This window comes from Marmota flaviventris, chromosome 2 (genome assembly GCF_047511675.1).
Source record: "Marmota flaviventris isolate mMarFla1 chromosome 2, mMarFla1.hap1, whole genome shotgun sequence".
In the NCBI taxonomy this organism is placed as follows: Eukaryota; Metazoa; Chordata; class Mammalia; order Rodentia; family Sciuridae; genus Marmota; species Marmota flaviventris.
The window spans coordinates 110,758,346-110,781,480 of NC_092499.1; the positions used below are offsets into that span (position 1 = coordinate 110,758,346).

The 23,135-nt window shown below is 36.7% G+C and overlaps 1 protein-coding gene and 1 pseudogene across 5 annotated transcripts in view; both read left to right on the forward strand.

Moving 5' to 3' along the window:
- Window positions 1–23,135, forward strand: part of Znf609 (zinc finger protein 609) — a 241,650-nt gene that overhangs the window by 103,587 nt on the left and 114,928 nt on the right. The gene's annotated exons all lie outside the window — the stretch shown is intronic.
- On the forward strand, window positions 11,114–11,202 carry LOC114085100 (small nucleolar RNA SNORA42/SNORA80 family; annotated as a pseudogene).

Genomic DNA, 23,135 nt, shown 5'->3' on the forward strand with positions numbered 1-23,135 from the left:
GTCCAGTGGTATGCTGGTAAATGTTTAATTGGGTTGGTGGAAAGGACAGGTTTATTTTTAGTATTTACCAGTTTTCGTGGGATAAATAATCTTTCCCTAAATGATTTCAGTCTGTTAACATGGAGTCAACTGCCTTGTGTACAGCTGCTTTTGTCTAATAGCATTATTTTATATTCTTTTTATTTTAAATGAAAAAAAATTTTTTTTCGATATTAGGTATTGAATCCAAGGGTGCCTTACCACTGAGCTACATCCCTAATCCTTTTTATTTTTATGTTGACATGGTCTTGCTACAATGCAGAGGCTGCTTCAAACTTGGGATCCTTCTGCCTCAGCCTCCTGTGTAGTTGGGATTACAAAAATGTGCCTCTACACTGACCTTATTTTTACTTAAAATTAACCTACAGAGGCCATTGTATTGGTAAAAACAGTGCTTGGCTTTTTTTTATCTTATAAGTGATTAGTAATCATGTTTTTATGTTTGGGTTTTTGGATGATGATGTGTTGAAAAGTATGATTTTAAGATAATATTAAATAGAGGTCTTAAAACAAAAAAAATTACACATTTTTGTAAGAAATAATGTCATTGCATAATAAATGTATTAAAATGTGAAAGAAAGATAGAGGTCTTAGCCAGGCACAGTGGCACATGCCTGTAATCCCAGCTACTTGGCAAAAGGATGGAAAGTTCAAGGTCAACCTTGGCAACTTAGTGAGACCATGTCCCAAAATAAAATAAATAGGGTTGAGGATGTAGTTCAAAGCTACAATACTACTGGGTCAATCCCCCACACCAGAGAAAAATAATACTAGTCTTTGTAGACTTTAAAAAATAAAACAGCCTTGGGGCTGGGTTGTGGCTCAGTGGTAGAGCGTTCGCCTAGCATGCGTGAGGCACTGGGTTAGATCCTCAGCACCACATAAAAATAAAATAAAGATATTGTGCCCACCTATAACTAAAAAATAAATAAATAAAAAAGAAAAAGAAATAAAACAACCTTGCTGTTAGCTTTAATTTCTAGGTAAAATGTTACCAATTCAGTTTTTATGGGGCCCCAACTATGTGTTCAGGGCTAACAAAATAAATAAGACTAGTCTCAAGGACCTCCCTCTCAGTAATTTAGGAAGACAATTATCTAAAAGCATTAAAGTGGAAGAGTGTTAAGGATCTTGAGTTTTAAACAACTGCTATGATAATACAAATGAGAGGAACAAATAAATTCAGGGACATCATGAAAGGGTAATTTGAGTTATGTCATGAAAAGAAATACTGTGTTTGTATTGAAGAGACTAAGGGAAATAGGACTATTTTAGGCAGTGAGATTAGCGTATTTCTAATATACATGATGGGTCCAGGCTTTTTCTTTTTGACGTATGGTAAAGCACTCAGGGTAAGTAGAGAAAGGAAAGATAAGCCAAGGCCATATTGTGAAAGGCTTTCAATCCTATATGGGAGTTTGGATTGCATCTTAAAGGCAAAAGGTAAATAAGATTTTAATAGCCAAACCAAACTAGGTGGCACACACTGGTTGTCCCAGCAACTCAGGAGATGAGGCAAGAAGATCTCAAGTTCAAGGGCAACCTGGGTAATGTAGTGAAACCCTGTCTCAATATAAAAATAAAAATAACTAGTGGGTATATAATTCAGTGGTAGAGCCTCCCTGAGTTCAATCCCCAGAACCACATGCACATACACAAAGATTGTAACAGAAGTTTCTGTTTCTCCACGTCCTTATCAAAACTGGGTATTTATCATTCTTTACAGTTATGCTTATTTATTGGAAGGGATGTTATGCTGTTTTAATTTGTACCTTGCTAATTATTAGTGCAGCCGATTTTTTAAAAATTCTTTTTCTTAGTTATAGAAGGACACAATTCCTTTATCTTATTTATTTTTATGAGTGCTGAGGACTGAACCCAATGCCTCACACATGCTAGACAAGGGCTCTACATGAGCCACAGCTCCAGCCCTGAATATTATATTAAATGTATATGTATTGGTTATTTGTATATATTTTGTGTATCGCTTGTTCATTTCTTTTTCTCATTTTTCTACTGAATTAATCACCTTTGCTTTTCTTACTGATTTATAAGAACAATTATGTAAACTATAGATAGAACTTTTTTAGGACTATAATTCTGGCTTTTATGGTAGTTGGATTAGAAAGATAAGAGGTTATTGTCAACTTGACCAGTTGGGAATAATTACAATAACCTATAGCTGTGGATCAGAGAGGATATGGAACTAACCTGTGGAACTAAATAAATTCTCTCTCTATGAGGAAGGCTACCATTTAGTCACTTGGTAGCAGAACTTGAATTAAATGTCAGCACTGCTGCCTTTCTTTCTTTTTTTCTTTTTCTTTTTTTTTTTAAATAGAGAGAATTTTTTAATATTTATTTATTTTTTTTTAGTTTTCAGCGGACACAACATCTTTGTTTGTATATGGTGCTGAGGATCCATGCTGGCTCGCATGCCAGGCGAGCGCGCTACCGCTTGAGCCACATCCCCAGCCCAACACTGCTGCCTTTCAATTTAGCGCTCTTTCAGCATTTCTTCCTTATTTATTCCTTTTTCCTTTTGAATCTATGGAAGAAAAAATAAGACAGATTCCCTCCGCCCCCTTAGTGGGAATTGACCCAAGGGTACTTTACCACTGAGCCACATCCCCATCCCTTCTTATTTTTTATTTTGAGACAGGGTCTCAGACTAAGTTGCTTAAGGCCTCACTAAATTTGCTGAAGCTGGCCTTGAAATTGTGATCCTTCTGCCTCAGCCTCCCAAGTTGCTGGAATTATAGGCATTTACCACTGCAACCACTGTATTATACCTCTTGAATCTATGGATTATGTAAATGGAATCATTAAATGTATGGCCTATGTGGCTGGCTTCTTTCACTTAACATAGTATTTATGAGATTCATCTAGCTGGACACAGAGGTACATACTTATAATCTCAGAAAGCTGAGGCAGAAGAATCACAAGTCAGAGGGCAGCCTGGACCACTCAGCAAGACCCTATCTCAAAATAAAATTAAAGAAAACAGGCTCTAAGTGTAGCTCAGTGGCATAGCACTTGTCTAGCATATGCAAGACCCTGGGTTCAATACCCAGTACCACATTAAAAAGAAAAAAAGATTAATCCACATTAACAATTGGCCTATTATATCCATGGGTTCTACCTTCATGGCGTCATCCAATCAAGGGTCAAAATATTTAGAAATAATAAACACTCCCACAAATTCCAAAAAACAAAACTTGAGTTTGCCACATACAAGTCCTATTCTGAATTCATGCAAATGAAGGTATTGTATTAAGTATTATAAGTAACCTAGAGATTATTTAAAGTTTATAGGAGGATGTGCATAGGTTATATGCAAATACTAAGCCATTTTATATAAGGGACTTGAAAATCTTTGGATTTTGATATTTGGCAGGGGTGGAGACTGCAACCAATCCCTCACAGAAATGGAAGGACAACTGTACCTTCTTTCTTTTTATAGCTGAGTATTCTGCTGTCTGGCAGTATCACATTTTGTTTATCCATTTATCACTTGTTTCAACTTTTTGCTTATTATGAATAATGATGGTCTGAATGTTCAAGTTTTTGAGTGACATGCATCTTTAATTCTCTTGGGTATATATATATATACCTAGGAGTGGAATTGCTGGTTGTTAGTAACTCTGTGTTTAACTTTTTTGAGGAGGTGCCAAACTGTTTGCCAAAGCAACCGTACCTTTTTATATTCCCATGAGAAATGTACAGACATTCCAGTTTTGCCACATTCTTAACCAGACTTGTTATTATTCATCTTTTTGTTGTTATTGTTTTGGTGCTGAGGATTGAACTCAGGGACACTTTGTCACTGAGCTACACCCCCAGTCTTTTTGTGGGGGGTGTTTACCCGGGATTGAAATCAGGGCCATTAGGCCATTGAGCCACACTCCCAGCCCTATTTTATATTTAATTTGAGACAGGGTCTCATCGAGTTGCTTAGCACCTTGCTTTTGCTGAGGCTAGCTTTGAACTCACAATCCTCTTGCCTCAGCCCCCAGAGTCACTGGGGTCCTTTTATCTATTTATCTATTTATTTATTTTATTTTGAGAAAGGGTCTTGCTAAATTACTTAAAGCCTTGCTAATTTGCTAAGACTGGCCTCAGATTTCCAATTCTCTTGTCTCCTGTTTTAGCCTTCCTGGCCACTGGGATTACAGGCATATGCCACCACACCCAGCTATTGTCCACCTTTTTAATAATAGCCATCTTAGTGAATTTGAAGTTGAATCTCCTTTTGGTTTGGTTTTGGTATTTTGGAGATTTTTTGTTTTATTTTGTAATAGGGATTGAACCCAGGAGTACTTTACCACTGAGCCATATCCCCAACCCTTTAGTTTTTATTTTGAAACAGGGTCTCACTAAGTTTCTTAGGGCCTCAGCCTCCTGAATCACTGGGATTACAGATGTGCCCCATTGCTCATTGTGGTTTTTATTTGTATTTCTCTTATGAGGTAAAACCACTTTGGAAATCAGTTAAGAAAATTTAAATTAAGCACTCACATAGAATTTGACCTATACATTCTATTCCAAGGCATTAACTCAAAAGAAATAAAAATATTTCTCCATGTAAAGTCTTGCACACAAATATTCATAGAAGCTTTATAATAGCCCCAAATTGGAAACAATCCAAATAGATTTTTAGTATACTTGTTCAATAAATTATTACTCATTTACAAAAATGGGTAATTTATTGAATCACTACAACCAACATAAATGGATCTCAAAGTACAAAGTAATAATTCTGAGTAAAAGAGTTCACATTGTATGGTTTCATTTTTTTAAATTGTTTCATAGTTGTAGATGGACAGAATGTCTTTGTTTGTTTGTTTATGGTGTTAAGGATCCAACCCAGTGCCTCACACATGTCAGGCAAGCACTATGCCACTGAGCTTTGTATGGTTTCATTTTTATAAAATTCTATAAAATGCAAACTAACTATAATGATAAGAAGCAGATCAGTGTTTGCCTTGAGAGGGGTGGGGAAGATTCTCAGGAAGATCTGGAAGGGCTGAGGATCAGAAAGAAAAGATTACAAGGCATAAGGAAACTTCATTGTGTGTAAACATGACTATTTACTCTCTTGATTATGATGATGGCTTTCTACTGTTATATATCATTGTCAAATTTGCTAGATTGAGTATTTTAAGTTTGTGGGGTTTATTGTTTGTCAGTTGTACCTCAATAAAGCTGTTTTTAAAAATACTGTCCATGTAATCAAGGGATGAGACATTTATTGGTATTGGAAAAGTTAGTTGCTACAATATTACTAGAAGACAATTTAAAAATGTGTATTGAAATGTTTATACATTTTTTGACAATGATTCCACATGTAGGAGTTCATAACAAGAAAGTAATTGGAAGCATTTTGCAAAGTACAGAATGCCCCCCCCATGCAGTCAATATAAAATTCTGACTATAGGATACAAGTTAGATTTTGTATCAGATCATTTATGCAACCATCAAAAAATATCAGAACCATATTCTCAGTAACAGAAGAAAATGTTTATGTAAAAGTTTTTTTTGTTTGTTTTTTTGGGTTTTTTTTTAATCTGATTAAAAATAAGCTTGCCTTGGGCTGGGGATGTGGCTCAAACGTAGTCTGCTTGCCTGGCATGCACACGATGCTGGGTTCGATCCTCAGCACCACATACAAATAAAGATGTTGTGTCTGCCGAAAACTGAAAAATTCTCTCTCTCTCTCTCAAAAAAATAAGCTTGCCTTAATAATATCCTAAAAAGCCAGGTACAGAGGCACACACCTGTAAATCCCAGCAGTTTGGGAGGCTGAGGCAAGAGAATTGTGACTTCAGAGCCAGTGAGGCCCTAAGCAACTTGGTGTGACCCTGTCTCTAAATAAAGTATTTTTAAAAGGGGTTGTGGCACAGCTGTTAATTGCTCCTGTTTTCAATCCCAGGTTAACACACACACACACACACACACACACACACACACACACCCGTGGGGTGGGAATAGGTAAGTGTATTTGGCTGGCCACAGTGATGGATTCCTGTAATTCCCGCAGTTTAGAAAGTTGAGTCAGGAGGATTGCAAATTTAAGGCTAGCCTCAGCAATTTGATAAGACCCTGTCTCAGTGGTAGAGTGCCCCTGGGTTCAATCACCTATACCTCAAAAAAAAAAAAAGTTTGATTCTTTTTTTTCTTTCTTTCTTTCTATATTGTTGTTTTGGATTTTTGGTTTTGATTTTTATTTTGTTTTTGTTTTGGACCAGGGATTGAACCCAAGGTCACTTAACCACTGAGCCACATCCCCAGCCCTTTTTATTTTTGTTTTGAGACAGGGTCTCACTAAGTTGTATAGGGCCTCATAAGTTGCCTCAGCCTTCCAAATTGCTAGGATTACAGGTGTGTGCCGCTGTAAAAAGTAAGTATAAAAATTTTTACAACTTTTTTTTTAAACTTTGTACTAACAGTTTTTTACTTCTTTATATTTTTCCTGTATTTTAAAATATTTTGGCATCTGGGGATATAGCTCAGTGGTAGAACACATGTTTATGAGCATGCATAAAGCCCTGGGTTTGATCGCTGGCATAAAAAAGAAAAAAAAAATTGCCACAAACATTTTTTTATAATATTCAAATCGTATTTTCATCATTCATTCATATAAAGGAATATATATATATTTTGTTTGTTTGTTTTTTGGTCCTGGGGATTGAATCCTGGGTACGTTACCACTGAATGCGAAAGCCACCACATCCAGCCATTTATTAGTTCTGATAGTTTTTTTGGATAATTTAATTTCTTCCTTGCCAGTTTAGTTGCTAGTTTCCTTTTGGAATATTTTTTTCTTAATAAAACAGATTTAGAAGACAGGAGCAGTGGTGCACACCTGTAATCCCAGCAACTCAGAAGGCTGAGGCAGGAGATTGTAAGTTCAAAGCCAGCCTCAGCAACTTAGTGAAGCCGTGAGAATTTAGCAAGACCTGGCCTCGAAATAAAATAAAAAAATAAAAAAGGGCTGGGGATATGGATCAGTGGTTAAACAACCCCAAGTTCAGTCCCTAGTTAAAAAAAAAAAAGAGAGAGAGAGAGAGAGAGATTCGGGAGCTGGGCGTTTGGGTGCTCCTTGGGAGGCCAGGGCAGGAGGATCATGAGTTCAGGTGAGTTTCTTATCTCAAAATAAAATGAAAAAGTCGGGATATAGCTCAGTAGTAAAGAGCCCCCAGGTTCAATCCCCAGCACACCTATATTCCCAATGGCTCAGGAGGCTGAAGCAGGAGGATCTGGAACAACAGCAAGATGCTAAGTAACTCAGTAAGACCCTGTCTCTAAATAAAATACAAAATAGGGCTGTAGATGTGGCTCAGTAGTCAAGTGCCCCTGAGTTCAATATCTGGTTACCCAAAAAAAGAAAGAAAGGGAGGGAGGAGATTTGGAGATAAATAGCATCATTCCAGAAATCAGCTCAGCATCATGCATTTTATCTCATGGTCTCATCAGATAGTCACATCATATTTACCTAAGGAACAACCCCATTGATCAAATTTTATTTTATTTTTTTAATATTTCTTAGTTATACTTGGGCATAATACCTTTATTTTTTTATTTGATAATTTTTATGTGGTGCTGAAGATCGAACCCAGCACCTTGCATGTGCTAGGCAAGCACTCTACCTCTGAGCTACAACCCCAGCTTGATCAAATTTTATTTTATTTTTTATTTTTTTAAATATTTATTTTTTAGTTTTTGGCGGACACAACATCTTTGTATGTGGTGCTGAGGATCGAACCTGGGCCGCACGCATGCCAGGCGAGCGCACTACCGCTTGAGCCACATCCCCAGCCCTTGATCAAATTTTAAACATTCAAACTCAGTGTATTTATGTGGTTCTCTTAATGTATAATTTTGAAGTGATTAATTTAGATGATTGTCCAAAAGGGTTAGCTGACTGTTGACTAAGGGCTTTACATGCAGGTTGTTTAATGAAATTATATTTAATTTAGCATACTGCTTTGCACTACCTATTAAAGCAGTGTCTGTGTATAGTTTGATTGTAATTCAGGGGGTTCAACCCAGGGTTTCTTGCATGATAGGCAAGTTCTGTACCACTGAGCTACATCCCCTGCCCTATACATTGTTTAAAAAATTAAAAGTACATTTGGTTTATAATAGAACAGTAGCATGTCATCCCTCCTCACTCAGAGGCAACCACTTTCAAATCTTTTACTTGTCTCCTCTTCCTTCTCCTCCTCCCCCACTTCTTTTTCTGGGGCGAGGGGGTGTACCAGGTATTGAACTCAGGGGCACTTAACCACTGAGCCATATCTCCATCCCGTTTTTTTGTATTTTACTTAGAGACCGGGTTTCACTAAGTTGCTTAGGGCCTCGCTAAATTCCTGAGGCTGGCTTTAAACTCAGGTTCATCCTGCCTCAGCCTCCAGAGCTGCTGGGAATATAGGTATGTACTACCACACCCCGCTTTTTCTTGTTTCTCCTGATGTTCACTTCTGTAGTTCAAAAACTACACTTGTTCAGTTCTCCCAACCCACCCCCGATACAGATTGTGTATCCCTTATCCAAAATTCTTGGGTTCAGAAGTGTTTTGGATACTGGAATATTTTCATAGACTTTACTCATCTGAAAATTTGAAATATTTCAGATTAGGGATTTTCAACCTGCATTTCATATGTATTAAGGTATTTGTTAAATTTACTACACTGAAAGATAAAATTTTGCTCCTTTTCTCACTCCCTACCCTGTTTTATGCACTATTCTCTCCTATGCTTCTTTTCTTGTACAGTCTTTTTGTTTTGTTTACCCTGGATTTTATTTTTGGTTTGTTTGCTTAGAGTTTTATGTATTCATCAGTATTTCATCTCTAGGTTTTTCAGTAAAACAAAAAAAATCTCAATATATTCAGACATATGTAACAGTTTTTTCAGTTTTTTCCCTTAAGAGACATCACTCCTTGAGGTCCCTGAACCTAAATATGAACCCTTAGCTTTCTAATCCAGCTGCACAGCTTTTGTCCTACAATGTATCCTTGGAATTTTCTTCTAGATTAGATACTATCATTTTGGATATCAAGGCTGCTTCTTCCTCATTATTTCCTTGTGGTACTAGAGCATTATCCTTCAGTAGTAGCTTTCTGAGGGAAACTTTTCAAGACCTGATAAACCTAGAAAGTTTGCCTGGATATTAAATTCAAGAATGAAAGTATTACTTTGGGCCATAAGAAATTGCTGGCGTGAGGGTAAGAGTTGTAGATCAGTGGCAGAGCACTTGCCTAGTCATGTGTGAGGCACTGGGTTCAATACTCAGCACCACATAAAAATAAATAAATCAAAGGTGCCCATCTACAACTAATAAGAAAGGAAGGAAGGAGGGAGAGAGAGAGAGAGAAAAGAAATGAAATGCTGGTATGTATTGGTATATACACCAATTCTTGGTTTGTAAAAATGACTTTGCAGTATAGTACAATGGCACACACCAGTAATCCCAGCTACTAAGGGAGGCTGAAGCTGGAGAATCACAAGTTGAAGGCCAGCTTTGGCAACTTAGAGAGACCCTGTCTCAAAATAAAAAATATAAAAGGACTGGGGATATTGCTTAGTCATACAGTGTCCTTGGGTTCAATCTCCAGTACAAAAAAAGAAAAATTAAAATAAGTAAGTTTAAAAAGGCTGGCAGTATAGCTCATCGGTAGAGTTCTCCTGGATTTACTTCCCAATACTACTCCCCCGGGGCCCAAAAAAAGGGCAGTTTCATGTAATTTTACTTCAGAATTTTGAAAGTATGATGTCCTTGCCTTCAGTCTTTTTATTATTCTAAAACTTTAGTGCAGTATACTTCAATTTGGAATTCTTTTCATCTATACTACTAGGAGCTAACTTCTAGATTGCCTTTCTACAAATTTCTGTCTGGAAATTTTCTTGGGTTTCTCTCCCCTTCATTTAAAAAAAAAAAAGTTTCCTTCTTCCCCTTTTTCTTTCTTTATTTTATTTTATTTTTTTCCAACTCTGTTTGTTGCATATTTCCCTACCATACTGCTTTTTAAAATTTCTTATTTTTCCCCCTCTCTCTTCTAGAATGTCTCCTCAATTTTCTGTGATAAGATTTTAAATAATTTTTTGCTGTTGTCTCCCCCCCCCCTTCCGCTTTTTTAAACCCAGGGCCTTGTGCATGCCAGGCAGACACTCTACCACTGAGCCACATCCCCAGCCCCCTCTTGTCTTTTTAATTTCCAGTTTTCTGAAATTTCACAATTTCTTGTTTTTGTTCCTGGATTCAGAATGTCATATCTGATAAGATCGGGTTTTTTTTGTTTTGTTTTGTTTTTTCTGTTCCTTCATGATCTCTATTTGCTACAGGTTCATTCTTTAGTTTAGACTTAAACATGGTGGCACATGCCTGTAATCTTAGCAACTCAGGAGGCTTTGGCAGGATGATCACAAGTTCAAGGTTAGCTTCAGCAACTTAACAGAGGCTCTAAGAAACTTATCAAGACCCTGTATCAAAATTTGAAAAAAAAAAAAAAAGCTTGGGAATATGGATCAGTGGTCAAGCACCCCTGGGTTCAATTCCCAGTACTTCTCCCGTAAAAAAAAGAGAGAGAGAGAGAGACAGACAGACACAAAGAAAAATATGACACTACAGTCCTTTTTTAGAAGCTTTGAGGGGCTTGTCAGTTGGTGGCCCTTATTATAGGAGCTATTTGACCATTTAGATAGGATAATCAACCTTCCAGCTTCTGTAGGTCTTTTGTCAGAAGCAAGTCATTTTTCCCTCATCCAAATCAGTTTTTTACCTGCTTTCTCAGAGCCCAGTGAGGGAAGAAAGGGTTTGTTTCACTGTTACTTTCAGGGTTGTATGTTATTTCTGTCCTCAGTTGAACATAGACATGGTGTGAGAACACAGCTTTTCTTGTCAGCATATTCAGAGTAAACCTTCAGACTTATGCTAGAATCATCAGGGACAGGTAGGTGGGGGGAAGCTGCATTAAGTGGTGGAGATGACCTAGAGGTCTGATTTTATCTTTTGAGACTTTGAGTGTTCATTCATCCTGTTTTGAGTCCTACAATCTTTTCAAAGTACTGCTGCCTGCCATGCAGGAGCCAACTGTGGCCCTGAACCATTGTCTGGCCTCTGTGCTTGTAGGCTGCTGGCAATGAAGTGGGTTGCATAGTGGAGGGGGGGAATACTGATGCCATTAATCCTGAGCTTTTCCTGGGTTTTTGTTTGTTTTTGATTTTGTGGAGTTTGTTTTGTTTCATTTTTGTACTAGGTCTTGAACCCAGAAGGCTTTTTACCACTGAGCTACATTTCCAGTCCTTTTTATATCTTATTTTGAGACAGGATTTCACTGAGTTGATGAGGATCTTGCTAAATTGCTAACACTGGTCTCTATCTTGCAATCCTTCTGCCTCAGCCTTCCAAATCTCTAGGATTGAGTATATGCAGAGTGCACCCAGCTTTTCCTGGATTTTAAATGTGTGCTAACACAGTTTCTTCACTTCTATCTCTACCAATCTCTTACAGGTTTAGGTTTCACTCTTCTTTAGTCTGCTAAGTTAACATTTGTCCATCTGCTTTCCAGTTCCCCCTGTTTTTAATGTCTGTTGTGTACTATCTCTTCTCTGTTGCTCTTTGTCCTCAAGTATTATACCTATTTTCTGTTTGTTTAGTTTCATTTTAGTGAGGTTTTAGAAGTGAGAGGAGAGAAACTTAGAAGTACAGTAAATCATCTCAGTTGTACAGGGAGTACCATTCAGGAGGGTGCCCTGATAAAGGCAGCTGAATTGAAGGGTTGAGATCCAACCTGTGTTTGAGTTATAGTAAGTACCTTGAACCTGGTCAGCCAGAGAAAGGGAGCTTCTTTGATTGTCAAAGGCCTTATGCTGATGAGAGGCCTGGGCTGCTCTATATATTTGCTGCTCTTGCCTATAATGGTAATTTGAAGTATGTTTCTGCTGATGATGTGTTTTTTTTTTTAATTCTATGACAAATTGTGAATAGTTTTTACTAGATAAATTGAATAAAGTAATAAATTAGTTTTATTTTCACCTATTGATTAGTTTACAGTTTAGCAACCTATTAGGTATTCAGTTAACTTTAAATTCATGCTCACTCACTTTTGTCTTCTGAACCATGTACATATTCAGTAAACATATTCAGTAAATTCAGGCATGACTGAATTACTTCAGTATCTCAAGTGCATATTCTTGTCCCATAAACAGTGATTGGCAGAGAAAGAAACTGAATCTAAGGGATTCTGAAATGTATATTTTTAACTGAGATAATATACAAACAGAAATATGCCTTGTGAAGTCAAATTACCAATGACTTCCTTAACTTTTTAGGGAGAAGTTAAAGTTAGTTCTCTACAAAGATATCATGTTGAGGGTGCTGATTGTCCACTTACTAATTTCACTACTCAGCAGCTTTAATTTCTTAACTTTTAGGTTGGCTTGAGGAAGAGGGAAAAAGGAGATAAGGAATAACTTGAGCAAAATTTTCTACTGTAGCCTTTTTTTAAAAGGAACACTAGGTACAGTGATGACTGTTACAGTGGTAGAACATAACTAACAACAGCAAAAATTTTGACTTTAATGAAATTAAATATTTCTCAAGTAATGATTAGACACATTGTTTATGCTTTTTCATTAGTTATCTCTAATTTTAGCCTTTGTGCAGCTGTAATGTGGCAACATAGGACTCCTCAGAATAGTAATGTTTGTCTTCAAGATAATAATTTCTTTCCTTTGTACCGTTTTTTTTTGTTGTTGTTTTTTCTTTTTTTTCCCCTGTGTGTTGCCTCTGTCTGTTGCTTTCAAGAACAGGTTCCATGCTGGGTGTGGGATGTACACTGGTAATCCCAGCAACTCTGGAGAGTAAGACCAGAGGATCCGAAATTCAAAGCTAGCCGCAGGAACTTAGTAAGAACCTAAGCAACTTAGCGAGATACTGTCTCAAAATTAAAAGGAAGGGCTGGAGATGCGGTTCAGTAGTTAAGCATCCCTGTGTTCTGTCCCCAGTACCAAAACAGAAAAAGGACATGTTCCAACAATTAAGAATGTGAAGAGAGAGGCTACAGAATGAATCTTTTGCTAACTACTCTTTTGACAAAGGGTTAGTATCTAGAATATATAAAGAACTCAAAAAGGGCTGGGGTTGTGGCTCAGCAGTAGAGTGTTCGCCTAACACATGCGAGGCCCTCGGTTCAATCCTCAGCACCACATTAAAAAAAGAAAAAGAAAAAAGAAACTTAGTGAGACCCTGTCTCAAAATAAATATTTTTTTTAAAAAAGAACTCAAAAAGCACCCCAACTAAATCCTCAAATAACCTATTTAATAAATGGGCAAGTGAATTAACAGACACTTGCCACAAGAAAAAATACAGCTGGATACAGTGAAATATGCCTATAATCCTAGCAACTCGAGAGGCTGAGGCAGAAGGATTACAAGTCCAAAGTCAGCCTCAGCAATTTATTGAGGTCCTAAGCAAATTCACAAGACTCTCTGTATCAAAATAAAAAGAACAGAATGTAGCTCAATGATAAAGGACCCCTGGGATTAATCCCTAGTACCAGTAACAAAAAGAAGAAGTACACTCACCCAACAAATACTGAACAAAATATTCAACATCATTAGCAATTAATGAAATGCAAATCAAAATTACCTTGAGATTTTTATCTTGTCTGAATGGCAGTCATCAAGAATGTAAACAATAATAAATTGGAGAGGATGTGGAGAAAAAGGAACCTTTTACACTGTTTATTCTATTGTAAATTAGTTCAACCACTATGGAAATCAGTATGGAGGTTCCTCAAAAAACTAGGCATAGAACCACCATATGACCCAGCTATACCACTCTTCAGTGTTTATACTTAAGAATTAAAGTCATTATACTATATTGATATATGCATGTTTATAACAGCACGATTCACAATAGCCAGACTATGGAACCAGGCTAGGTATCCATCAACAGATGAATGGATAAGGAAAATGTAGTATATATACACAACGGAGTTTTATTCAGCCATAAAGAAAAATGAAATTATGTCATTTTCAGGAAATAGGGTGGAACTTGAGATCATTATGTTAAGCAAAATAAGCCAATCTTAGAAAGTCAAGGGTCATATTTTTTATGTCATATGTGGAAGCTAGATATGTAAAAGGAAAAGAAAGGTGTTCTCCTGAAAAGCAAAGGGAGAAGCTGGACATGGAAGGCACACACCTATGATCCTAGCAACTTAGGAAGCTAAGGCAGGAAAATTGTAAGTTCAAGGCCAGCCTTAGAAACATAATTAGGCGGGCTGGGGATGTGGCTCAAGGGGTAGCACGCTCGCCTGGCATGTGTGCGGCCCGGGTTCGATCCTCAGCATCACATACAAACAGATGTTGTGTCCGCTGAAAACTAAAAAAAAATAAATATTAAAAAAAAAATTCTCTCTCTCTTTCTCTCTCTCTCTCCCTCTCTCTAAAAAAGAAAAAAAAAAAAGAAAAAGAAACATAATTAGGCTAAAACAAACTTAGTGAGACCCTGTCTCAAAATATAAAAAAGGCTGGGGATGTAACTCAGTGGTAAAATGCCCCTGGGTTCAATCCCCAATACCAGCCTCCCAAAAAAAAAAAAAAAAAAAAACAGAGAAAAGGTAAAATAGAGGAAAGGGACCAAGGGAGAAGGGGAAGAAGCAACAGAAAAATTCAGGGGAGTGAAATTGGCCTAGTTATTATATTGTGTGCATGTATGAATATATAACAACAATCCCATCATTATGAGCCAATAAAAAGATGTAAGGCTGGGGGATCAGTAACAGGTTCCAGAAGGAAAATACTTAGTTGTTTATTCAGTATTTTAGGAGAGTCTATTCTACAGAACAGAGAATGATGATAATTTTAATTCACAAGGATGGCAAAACCTAAAAGAATTATTTCGTGGTTGAGAGCAGCCGAGGAGAAACCCCTTTGTTCACTAAAATGGATCTTGCCACCTCCAGTTGTTGCAGTCTCTGCCTTGTCTTTGTAGATTTCAGTATCCTAAAATGTCAGGGGGGGGAATCTTATCTTCCCATCTTCCTTTATACATGGAGTGGTTGTTATATAGATAAATGAGACTTTGTCTATCTTATCAGTGCCATATTTTCACCTCATGTGGTAGTATGGTGCCTACTTGTAGGAGGATCTTTATTATTTTTTTTAAGTTGTATATGGAAACAATACCTTTATTTTATTTGTTTATTTTTTTAATGGGGTGCTAAGGATTGAACCTAGTGCTTCACACATGCTAGGCAAGTACTCTACTACTGAGCCACAACCCCAGCCCCAGTAGGATCTTTATTAAAAAAAAATTTATTTTGCATAAGTCCTAGTAAGTTCTAGAATAGTGGTTCAAAGGACCTAATAACATGAGGATGAAACCTCAATGGAAAATTGAGGCATATTTCCTTTTTTTTTTTTTTTTTTTGTACTAGGAATTAAACTCACCACTGAGCTACATCTCCATCCTTTTCATTTTGAGACAGGGTCTTGCTCAGTTGCTGAGGCCATCCTTGAATTTGCAAATCCCTTAGCCTGCTGAGTGCTGAGATTACAGGTATGCACCACACATCTGGCCATGTATTTTCTTATATTTATAGAGAGACTAGTAAAAGTTATCCCAACTTAATTAAATTTCAGAGACATTCATTTATTATAATCATTCAAAAAGTACTTATTGATTACTTCCCACAATCAACCATGGTACTAGAGGATGAAGCAACATTTAAGAGACATCAAATAGGGCAAACTCTCCATGAATCTTCCAGCTAATTATGGGAGGGAAGCATTATAAAAGAGTTATTTTGCCATGCATGTATGAACTAGTCAGAATGAACCCAACTACTATGTATAACTATAAAGCTTTAATTTTTAAAAAGTTATTTTGCATGAGATAAATGCTACAAAGGAAAATAATATTTGTGAGATTCTATGGAATCCTTTCTGGCTTTTTTTTTTTTTTTAAACTAATTTGAGTATTTTAATCTCTACATAGGTTATCAGGAAATCTTGGCATGTTTGCTCACTATAACCATGCATAGGCATTTTATTATAAGGACTATTTTGCCTTTGAATGTAATTTGTTCCTCTTGGTCTTGAACTGTGAAATATATATAGAGAGAATGACAGTAAAAAGCACACATGTACCCATCAACTACCTTAAAAAGAAAGCATTAGCAACAATTTATGTTTATAACTTCCTGCGTGACTTCCCTCATACTTTCTCCTTCTATTTCCTATTGACTAGAATTTTATATTAATCATTCACCTATGTATGTTTTTTTTTATTTTTCTGTATTCTTAAGTAGTTTTTTTTCTTAGTTTTGTCTGATTTTGTTAAATGGAATCATGTTGTCTTGTCTCCCCACCACCCCCAGAACTGGGGATTATCAACCCAGGCATGCTCTACAATACCATTGGGTGCTGTATAACACTGAACTGCATGCTTGGCTCATTCTTTTTATTTGTTTGTTTGTTTGTTTATTTGTCTTTTTAGAGGTGCTGAGGATTGAACTCCATGCTTCACACTTGCTAGACAAGCATTCTACCATTGAGCAACATCTCCAGCCCCTATTTATTTATTTTTTATTTTTGAGATAGGATCTAAGAGACTGTCGCTGGCCTCAAACTTGCAATCTTTGTGCCTGAGCCTCCTGAATCATTGAAATTACAGGCTTGTACCTAGAAATCTTGAGGATGTTAGAAAACTATGTAATATATGCCAGGAAATTTTCTTTTCAAATTAAAGTCTACTTGTTATAGATGGAAAAGGAATAAAGAATTGAGGGAGATCTTTTTAAATAAAGTCAGCTAAAAAGTATATTCATGCTATGTGAATCCCACTGTATGGCTGTCCTAGCCATTTGTTTTTCTGAAGATTTCTCAGCCAAGTGATTAACCAAATTCCTCATTAAAGTAAGATTAAGTGTCTTTTCTCCAACTCCTTAGAGATTTATAGGATTATTTCCACATTATCACCTGATGACCGGTTTTAGCTATTGTAGAAATTATGCTTTTGCAGTTTATTTTATTTTGATACCAGGGATTGAACCCAGGGTTGCTTAACCACCAAGAAACCTCCCCAGCCCTTTTTTATATTTCATTTAGAGACAGGGTCTCACTGAGTTGTTTAGGACCTTACTAAGTTGCTGAGGCTACTTTGAACTACTTTGAATCCTCCTGTCTCAGCCTCCCAAGCCGTTGGGATTACAGCTGTGTGCTACCATGTCCAACTGGATTATGCAGTTTATTTTATAATCCCAAGTACATATATGAAGATAAGAATTGGTGTGAATATACTTTGTATAACAACCAGAAAAAAGAAGAAGAAGAAGAAGAAGGTGAAGAAGCGGATGTAGGGGCTGGGGCTGTAGCTCAGTGGTAGAGTGCTTGCCTCACACACATGAGGCCCTGGGTTCGATCCTCAGCACCACAAAAAGACAAACAAATAAAAATAAAGATTAAAAAAAAGAAGAAGAAGCGGATGTAGCTAGCTAGCCCTTGCCTAGCACATGAAAGGTCCTGGGTTCAATGCCCAGCACTGCCATTGGAAAAGGAGAGAAGGTTGTAGAGACTAGTGGAGATTATGACAACTTCTTTCTTAATCTAATAGTGCAACAAAACCAATGTTTTAGCCACCCAAATTGGGCAGGTGGTTTAGTGATACATCAGAATATTATTTTGATACTTTCTCTCCCAGGTTTGTTTATGTCTTACTGAGATGAAAACTAGCATGTTCAATTTTTTTTAATTTTAATTTGTTGTATGACAACAGAATGCATTATAATTCATATTACACATAGATCACAATTTTTCATATCTCTGGTTGTACACAAAGTTGAGTCACATCCTTCATGTCTTCATTACATGTACTTATTAGGGTAATGATAACCATTTCATTCCACCATTTTTCTGCCCCTATCCCATCCTCCTTCACCTCCCTCCCCTTTTTCCCTTTGCTAGAGTTCATTTAATCCTCCCACCCCCTCCCCACAGCATATTATGGATCAGCATCCTTAGCATGTTCAGTTTTTTAGCTCTTCTTCTGATGGAGTCCAAAGTGGAGATACTCTTGTCTTCTATTCCAACCTGAAACAAGAATAATATTGAAAAGAAAGAAAAAGAGACAGAAACTCATTTGATTATTTCTTTTTACCAGTTCTTAGCCTGAAAAGAGCTCTGATGCCTGGGTCACATGCCAGGCAACAATGCTAAATGCTTTTTATATGTTTAATTCTTGAAATAGCTCTGTTAGATACATACAAGTATGATTTTTCATTTTAATGGGAGGGAGAGCATGGGAGGATTAGATGAATTCTAGATAGGGAAGAGAGGGGTGGGAAGGGAAAGGAGGGGGCAGGGGATTAGCAGGATGGTGGAATGTGATGGACATCATTATACAAAGTACATGTATGAAGACTTGAATTGGGTGTCAACATACTTTATATATAAACAGAGGTATGAAAAATTGTGGTATATATGTGTATTAAGAATTGTAATGCAAAAAAAAGTACATGTATAAAGGCATAAATTGGCGTGAACATACTTTATATACAGAGATGAAAAATTATGCTATATATGTGTAATAAGAATTATAATGCATTCCACTGCTGTCGTGTATTAAAAAAAAATAAAATAAAATCAATAAAAGATTAAAAAAATAAAAGGAAGTTAAAACAACTTGCCCAGATTTGCACATAAGCCGAGATCTATCTGAACTCAGCATGACTTTCTTCAAAGTCCATTTCTCTTCATCATTATCTCCCTTACTTATCTTTATCCTTTACTTCTACTTGAAGAAGTCTTTCTTCCCTTCCCTCTTCTCATTTAAACCCAAGCCCTCTACTCATTTCTAAAATAGTCCCTCTCTTTGGAGCTTTTCAGGGACATTCTTTTATGTGAGATTTTCTTTTCAACAAAGCTAAAATTATAAATAAAATGATTAAAATTGTTTACATCTTGGAGACAGACTCAGATATTTAAGAAATTTGTTCATTATAGGGATTTGACAGGAAAAAACCTATAGAAAGTTCTTAATAGTATTCAAGCTCTTAAAAAGTCTTAGACAAGTAACAGTGAAAATAGACTAATAGATGCTGGTAAAAAAAAAAAAAGCTGTAGTATGATTAATCATTGATTTTGATAAAAGGTAAATCATTATTTCAAAATAATGGGGTAAGAAGAGCTGAATTTGGGATGATGTGTCAGGAGAAGAGAAAGAAAAAACACACTATACATTATACATGGCGCCCCCCCCCCCTTAACTTAAAAATGTTAATCTTTACTGGCTGCCAACTACTTGTTGATTAAATATCTTAACTTCCAACCTCTATGCTAAGAAATCTAATCTTTTATTGTCCAGGCTTAAGAGGAACTCAGACTCAGCCCAGTATTTAAATTTCAGGGTCATAATTGTTTGAAGATTGCCTATGGCTAAATATAAAATCATACAGATGGGTGGGGTATGGGAATGTGAGATAAACCTGTGCCTGGGTTTATCTGTTTTGATCAGGATTCCTTACTTCAGGAAAAGGAAATCAGAAATCAGTAGACCTCCTTAAGACAGAAACAGTAGCTATAAATGTCAATTTACAGGGTTATTATTAGGAAGATTTAAAAACAAAATGTTTTCAGCCTTTGTGAGTAAAGTCAAGATCAAAAATAGAATACTTTGGCCAGATGCAGTGGTGTATGCCTATAATCCCAGTGGCTGAGGCATTAGGGATGGCAAATTTGAAGCCAATCTTAGCAGTACAAGGAGACCCTGTCTCAAAGCAAAAAAAAAAAAAAGGTCTGAGGATGTAGTTCAGTGACATAGTGCCCCTGGATTCAATCACCAGTGCCACGATGGGGGTGGGGGGCTTACGCTTTTACTCACTTAGCTAATATATAGAACTTTAATAGTGCATGAAACAGTGCTAAGGGAAGTATCTCAGGGAAGGCCCTAGATTCAGTTCCCAGCACTGGGAGAAAAAAAAAGAAATCTGAATGTCTCTAAGCCAAGTAAAAATCAGGATAATCTAAATGTCCATCTGGAGGGAACTCATTACATCATTACATGTTGTGGCTTGTTTGTTCAAGAAAATTCTGTTCGAACATTTAAAATTATGTGGGTTTTTTTTTTTTTCTTTTTGTGGTATTGGGGACTGAACCCAGGGCCTTGAGCATGTGAGGCAAGCACTCTACCAACTAAGCTATATCCCCAGCCCTTAAAATTATGTTTTAGATTATAACATTTTATTTAAATTATATTTTATCAAAACATAATTGACAAAAAATATGTTCATGATGCAGTGAAATTCTGACATCTGATAAATGGGCTTTTCATTATCTGAAAATTGTAGTTGGTCTTCAGTAAAGTTTCCACCATTCAGGGATCTAGCCAAGCATGGTAGCACATGCCTGTAATCCTAGTGACAGAGGATACTATGCAGGATCAAGAGTTTAAGGCGGGCCTTGGCAATTTAGTGAGACCCTATCTCAAAAATAAAAAGGGTTGGGATGTAGCTCAGTGGTAGAGCACCTCTGGGTTCAATCTCCTGTTGAACAACAACAAAAAAACTTAAAGCAAGCAAGTTCCCATCTTCAAGAGTAATTCAGAATGTTTTGAGGATCCAACCATACTCATTTCTATAATAGAACTAAGCGGATAAGGATTGATGTTTGCGCCCAGCCTTATTAACACTTGTGATAAAACTCCCTTCACTCTTGCTCAAGTATTATATTTCAGGAGTATACAAAAAATAAATACTTTTAGGAGTAGATGGAGTATGAAGGTTTTGATATTATGAATATGCACATTAAGAATGAAGCATGGGGCCAGGCGCCAAGGCACAGGCCTATAATCTCAGCGGCTCAGGAGGCAGAGGCAGGAGGATGGTGAATTCAAAGCTTAGCCTCAGCAAAAATAGTGAAGGCTAAGCAATTCAGTGAGACCTTGCCTCTAAATAAAATACAAAAAACAGGACTGTAGATGTGGCTCAAAGGTTGATTACTCCTGAATTCAATCCCCTGCACACTGTCCCCTTCTTCCCCCCCAAAAAATATTGAAGCATGGGGCTAGGCTCCATGGTGCATGCTGTAATCCCAATGGCTCGGAGGATCGAGAGTTCAAATCCAGCCCCAGCAATTTAGCAAAGCCCTAAGCAATTAGCAAGACTCTTGTCTCAGAAATAAATAAATGAATAAATAAAAGGGCTAGGGATGTGGTTCAGTGAGTAAGTGCTCAATCTCTATTACTGGAGGCAGGTGGGGCGGGCGGGGGGATGATGCATGGCTCTTCCTCTAAAAAAAAACAAAGAAATATTTCACCAGCAGTTTATTTTAGAAGAAATAAAGGAATAGATTGATGCTTATCCCATACAAGTACAGGTACTTACAGAGACAGTGATTGCCCATTTTACTCAGGACACACAGATGGGGAGAGGAGGAGCAGTGTTCTTCTACAGGAAGTGTGATGCTGGACAGACAAAAAGTAAATATGTTCCATGGTTTTAAAGAAAAAATGAATAGGCAAAGACTTAGAGGGGATATAAATATTTACAAAATATAAAATTGGGGATTTTATTTTGTTTTTGTTTTTATTTGGCTGTTCTGGGGTTTGAATCCAGGGACCTTCTACCACTGAGTTATATCCTCAGCCCTTTTTTTTTTTTTTTTTTTTTAAGTTGTAGATGGACACACTAATTTACTTTCATATGGTGCTGAGGATCGAACCCAGTAACTCACATGTGGGAATGTGGGAAGCAAGTGCTCTACCACTCAGCCACAACCCCAGCCCACCCTCAGACCTTTTTATTTTTAATTTTGATAAAAGTACTTGCTAAGTTGCCAGTCTGGCCTTGATGTGATCCTTCTGCATCAGCTCCCCAAGTGGCTGGGATTACAGGCTTTTACCACTACACCCAGCCAAAATATAAAGATTTTTTTTTTAATTCATAGATGCTTTATTAGTAATAGCCAAACCTGAAAACAGTCCTAATATCCACAAACAAATAAATGCATCAAGGTGGTAAATCCTTACCATGGAATAATACTCAGCAGTCAAAATTAATTAACTGTAGGGGCTGGGGTTGTGGCTCAGTGGTAGAGTGCTTGCCTCGCATGTGTGAGGCTCTGGGTTCCATCCTCAGCACCATATACTAATTAATTAATTAATTAAAGATATTGTGTCCATCTACAACTAAAAATACATATATATTTTAAAAATTAACTATTGATACATGCAGTCACTTTGGAAATATTCAATATTTCCAATGAGAATTCAGACAATTAGAAAAAGTATATTGTATTATTCAATTTATACTTTAAAAGGTTATAGAAAATTCATACCAATATATGGCACAAAGTAATCAGGGTTCCCTCTGGCGTGGGGGTAGGATTCAGAGGGGCCTGCAAGAGATAACAAAGCAGCATGAAGTAATATGATAAAACTTCTGGGTGATGGGTATTATATTCATTGTCTTCATTATGACAATGATTTAAAATATATACATATATATATCACTACTTATCAAATTATATCATCTAACTATATGTAGTTCATTATATATCAATTATATCTCAATAAAAATGTCAACTTTTTAAAAAATCTCTCCCCTAATAATACTTGAAATTTTCCTGATTAGCTTTCATTGTGTTTGCTTTATTAGTTTGTTAGTTGTATTAACTGAAGTTTGTATACCATTTCTTTCTTCTGCCTGGATTGTTTTTCCTCTTAGTTGCATGCTTTGCTATATCACAAAATATAAAGATTTTAAGGAACATTAGCTTTTAAACTCCATAAGCTGCTTCAATTAGAATGAATCTAAGGATTTTTGTTAGTGTGGTTAGGGGAAAAAACGTCTAGAGAGGCTTGAGGCAGGCGATTCACAAGTTCTTTTTGTTTAAGCCAGATTGTGGTTTTCTGTCACATGTACCTGAAAAAGTCACAAGACAGTCTCCTTAGAGATCAAACAGTCCTACTACTTCATTTCTTAAAGCTAAAGTTTGGAAAAGTGAATTTACTTGCCTAAGATTATACATAATAGCTTAATGGTGGAAAATAGAGACTAAAGCTTGGACCTGCTGTTAAGGATTTGAGG